Raw genomic sequence first — 5,500 nt, 5'->3', positions numbered from 1 at the left:
GAAAATCCATTCCGCTTCAAAATGTTTGTACTAAACAGAGGCGGCTGCATCGCTTTTAGCAAACAATAAAACCATACGTCCCCAGCTGTTTATGGAAACGGGGGGGTGGGGACCAAGAGCGTACAGGACATTCACTTCTCAAAATAAATTTACAGCGTCGGCTCAAGAGCGTTCACCTTGCCCTCTCAGGTATTAGATCGAATTCCAAATAATTCTTAAAGCAGGTCGTATATACTAAGAGTATTGCTATCTTCGAGAAATCAGCTTCTCGGTTGCCACACTGGTAGCAAGAAGAAGAGTTAGTTTTTATATGCCATCTTTCTCTACCACTTAGGGAAGAATCAAACCAGCTGACAATCACCTTCCCTTCCCCTCCCCACAACAGACACCCTGTGAGGTAGGTGGGGCTGAGAGAGCCCTAACAGAGCTGTGACTAGCCCAAGGTCACCCAGCTGGCTTTGTGTGGAGGAGTGGGGAAACCAATCCAGTTCTCCAGATTAGCCTCTGCCGCTCATGTGGAGGAGTGGGGAATCGAACCCGGTCCTCCAGATCAGAGTCCACCGCTCCAAACCACCGCTCTTAACCACTACACCATGCTGGCTCTCTATAGGCTTCTTGCATTGGGGAGTCAGTTTGGAAGATTGCCATTCTTTGCAATTTGTTAAGAGCTGTGACCTTCGGCCTATCTGGCCAAGAGTTGGCGTTCGACGGGTCAAAAAAGGAAAATTACCGGTCAACTGACCGGACAACTGACCACTTACAGATCGGTCGCATTTCTCCGAAAGTTATTTCAAAGTCCAGCATTCAAACATCAATGTTTTTAACATAGTAACAACACAATGGCGGTCACTGCACTCACCAAAGAAACCGCCACCTTCCTGGAGACTCCGGTCCTTCCTGGCTTTACACCACATCAGATAAGGCAGAGACCTCTGTGCTGCAAAGCAAACGCAATTTACTGAGCCGTAATTCTACAAAACATTCTGATACCAAAAGCTTCTGTGCCTCCCCAGAAAAAAAAAGCTTTCCAAAAAAAGTGCTCCAGAGAACACACATGAAGCTGCCTTATACTAAATCAGATCCCTGGTCCATCAAAGTCAGTATTGTCTACTCAGACTGGCAGCGGCTCTCCAGGGTCTCAGACAGAGGTCTTTCACATCACCTACCTGCCTAGTCCCTTTAACTGGAGATGCCGGGGATTGAACCTGGGACCTTCTGCATGCCAAGCAGATGCTCTACGGCTGAGCTACAGCCCCTCTCCATGGCTCTCCAGGGTCTCAGACAGAGGTCTTTCACATCACCGACTTGCCTGGTCCCTTTAAGTGGAGATGCCAGGGATTGAACCTGGGACCTTCTGCATGCCAAGCAGAGGCTCTACCACTGAGCCACGGCCCCTCCCCAACGTGCAGAAGGCCTTTCTATTGTGAAATGAGCGCATCCTATGCCTCGCAGCCAGCCAGCCTGACACTTGAATCAGGTGGCAGGCAGTCATTCAACTGAGACCATGTTCTGCACCTGCTCTGGTTATGCTGCCTTGTCTGCACGCATCTGAAAGAAGCCACAGGTGCACATGGGCTCACCCTGTAAAACAGCACCAGCCACGGTTCTCTCACAGAGCTCTACAGAGGAGTACTGTGTGCATATATGAGCGTTCATGGCACACATGAGCTGCAAATGTAGCTTCCACCCCAGTGGGATGTGTCAATGCATATGCGCGCTCTGTGACAAAATCTGCCCTGCTGGGACATTTTCCGACACTGTCTCATGCTCCAGTTATGGCAAGTAGCTGATAAAGAGCTTAACCAGACCAGGAAAATTCTAGCTAGTTAGCAATATATCTCAAACACTCAAACACACAAACAAACAAGGTAATTGAAAGGCGTAAGCCCTCAGCAAACAGAGGCTTCAGGGCCAAACAGAAGTATCCCAGATTTAATTCAATTCCAATATCTCCCTCGGTTCAACCTCGGGTAACAGCTAAAAAATGACTGCTGTGCGATTACATACATTTGAAAAACGCTGCTGACCACATTTTACTGTATTGTCCCCGTTGGCAGAGTGATTAGCCTGAAGAGGAGACGACTGAGAGGGGATATGACAACCATCTTCAAGTACTTGAAGGGCTGTCACATAGAGGAGGGTGCCGAGTTGTTTTCTGTTGCTCCAGAAGGTCGGACCAGAACCAACGGGTTGAAATTAGATCAAAAGAGTTTCCGTCTAGACATTAGGAAGGACTTTCTAACAGTTAGAGCGGTTCCTCAGTGGAACAGGCTTCCTCGGGAGGTGGTGAGCTCTCCTTCCCTGGAGGTTTTTAAGCAGAGGCTAGATGGCCATCTGTCAGCAATGCTGATTCTATGACCTTAGGCAGATGATGAGAGGGAGGGCATCTTGGTCATCTTCTGGGCATGGAGTAGGGGTCACTGGGGGTGTGTGGGGGGGAGGTAGTTGTGCATTTCCTGCATTGTGCAGGGGGTTGGACTAGATGACCTTGGTGGTCCCTTACACCTCTATGATTCTATGAACAGGAAAAGTGCATGACTTGATTAGAGTGTAGATAAATGTTTATTAAGGAATGACCATAATTAATAGTAAAGAACAGAGAGTAGAGATAGAGCCAGCGAGCCAGCGTGGTATAGTGGTTAAGAGTGGCAGACAGACTCTAATCTGGAGAACTGGGTTTAATTCCCCACTCCTCCACACGAGTGGCAGACTCTGATCTGGAAAACCGGGTTTGTTTCCCCACTCCTCCATGTGAAGCCAGCTGGGTGACCTTGGGCTAGTCATAGGTCTCTCAGCCCTGCCTACCTCACAGGGTGCCTGTTGTGGGGAGGGCAAGGGAAGGCGATTATAAGCCAGTTTGGTTCTTCCTTAAGTGGTAGAGAAAGTCGGCATATCAAAACCAACTCTTCTTCTTCTTCCAAATAAATAAATGAATAGTCAAAGTGGCCAACACAAAAAGAAAGAAGATCAGCTTGCTGCTTGTGACTGGAAAGCAGAATGTCTGCTGAAGCCGTGGGTATTTGAACACCCTCAGCCACCCCCATACTAACAGAAGCTTTTTCAAGGCACATTCTGGCTTCAGATCAAGATTCCCCATCTCACAGAATGACTACCGTTCGATCAACAAATACTCAAAGGATAGAAAAGGCTATTTGTATTTCTGTCCTTGACCAAGAACGGTTGTTCACTAAAATTTCCCCCAGAGTCGCAACACTAAAAGTATAAATTGCCTCTTTCTTAATGCCCTTTGACAGCATCCCTGCAACTAGGGGTGAGAGGAATGGATGCAGATTTGCCCCTTTTGGGGTTGTTTCTAGTAATTATTTCTGAACTTAAAAGGTGAGAAATTCTTTGTGCGTTGGTAAAAGGAAACTCTTGGCCTTTCTGTACGCCAAAGACGTGATCGCATTTTCCTGTGCACAAATCCTGCCGAGGCACCTGCTAACAGCCTTAGGAAAGTTCTGTAAATCTGAACAGCTGTGTATTGCGCTCTGTGTCAAAGGCAGAAGCTGTTATTTGTGTTGGGTTTTTTTTTTTTTTTTGGTAGGGCATCACCTTCTCATGTTTGGCGTACTGATGGTTATACAATTAAATAGGTTAATCCTAGTGTTACCTTTTATTGGGAGGGTCATACTCTGAATCTATGGCAGATGCAAAGGTCCTATTCAAGCCACGGTGCTAAAAACCTGAACAGTCTCCCCATATGGTGATTTAAATTCTGGAGACACCCAGGTGAGAAACGTGTGGTTGCCATCCAATCCAGATCTATATCCCCAGGAGCCAAAATTTATCCTAAAAATCCCGTATGAGCATGCTATCTGGGGGCACTGTGGTGCTGCAGATTTGGAATCTGCTCAAAGCCAAGTTTAGGGACCTCTTGAGGCTACCCCAAAAGGGAACAGTTGCTGTTCTCCTGGGGGTTTCCAACTCACATGCTGTGAATTTCTAAAAGAGTTTATTCCTGTGTGTTTCCTATTTTGGGCTCCAAATTCAAACCGTGGAAGAAGAGGGATTACCCAAATTTTGCCTCAAGGAGAGATCTTTACAAGATACTTGGCTCCAAAGGATATTTCTGCTGCTTTAAGGTGCCACTGGAATTCTGTTTTATTTTGCTGCAAGGGAGTGTGTCGCAGCCGACTTATGGCGACCCAGTAGGGTTTTCAAGGCAAGAAGAGGAACAGAGGCAGTTTGCCTTCCCCTGCATAGCAACCCCGGTATTCCCCCTGGTATTCCTAGGTGGTCACTCATCCAAGTACTAACCAGGGCCGACCCTGCTTAGCTTCCAAGATCTGACAAGATCGGGCTAGGCTGGGCCATCCAGGTCAGGGCAAGTTCTTCACTTATATCAGTATTGTGTGTGTGTTAAGTGCCGTCAAGTCGCTTCCGACTCATGGTGACCCTATGACTCAATGTCCTCCAAAGTGTCCTATCCTTAACAGCCTTGCTCAGATCTTGCAAACTGAGGGCCATGGCTTCCTGTATAGAGTCAATCCATCTCTTGTTGGGTCTTCCTCTTTTCCTGCTGCCTTCAACTTTCCAAGCATGATGGTTTTTTCCAGTGACTCTTGTCTTCTCATAATGTGTCCAAAGTACGACAGCCTCAGTTTAGTCATTTTAGCTTCTAGGGTCAGTTCAGGCTTGATTTGATCTATAACCCACTGATATGGTATTTTTTTGGCGGTCCAGGGTATCCGTAACACTCTCCTCCAACACCACATTTCAAAGGAATCTACTTTCTTCCTATCAGCTTTCTTCATTGTCCAGCTCTCACACCCATACCTAGTAATAGGGAATACGATGGCATGAATTAACTTGATCTTGGTGGCCAGTGACACATCCTTACACTTAAGAATCTTTTCTAGCTCCTTCATGGCTGCCTTTCCCAGTCTCAATCTCCTTCTGATTTCTTGGCTGCAGTCTTGGTTGATGATGGAACCAAGGAATAGAAAGTCTTCAACAATTTCCATTTCCTCATTGTAACTCTTAAAGTTTTGTAATTCTCCTGTAGTCATTACTTTTGTTTTCTTGATGTTCAGCTGCAGTCCTGCTTTGGCACTTTCTCTTTTAACTTTCAGCAGTAGTCTGAATATATCAGTATTATTCTCCCGATATTCAGAGGGAGAGGTAGAAGAAGAAGAAGAGTTTCACATACCATTCAACAGACTGTGCGTGTGTAAAATGCCATCATGATGCAGCTGACTTACGGCAACCCCAGCAAGGGGCTATCAAGGCAAATTATTAAGCAGAGGTGGTTTGCCATGGCCTTCTTCTGCAAAGTGTTCCTTGGTGGTCTCCATTCGAAGTACTGACCCTGCTTAGCTTCCGAGATTGGGCTATACCAACTTGGCCTTCCTTCCCCAACCAAGTGAATAGTAGAGGTCAAATCTGGAAACAAAGAACTCAGAATGCATGCGTTTCTGCAGGGAAAGCAATGAAGTGATTTTGTTGCTTTTACTTTGTATTTTGGCTAGGTATATGGATCTAATCACACATCTAACAT

Source organism: Euleptes europaea, chromosome 19 (assembly GCF_029931775.1).
Source record: "Euleptes europaea isolate rEulEur1 chromosome 19, rEulEur1.hap1, whole genome shotgun sequence".
Classification (NCBI taxonomy): Eukaryota; Metazoa; Chordata; class Lepidosauria; order Squamata; family Sphaerodactylidae; genus Euleptes; species Euleptes europaea.
Note: the sequence above shows the minus strand (reverse complement) of the source record.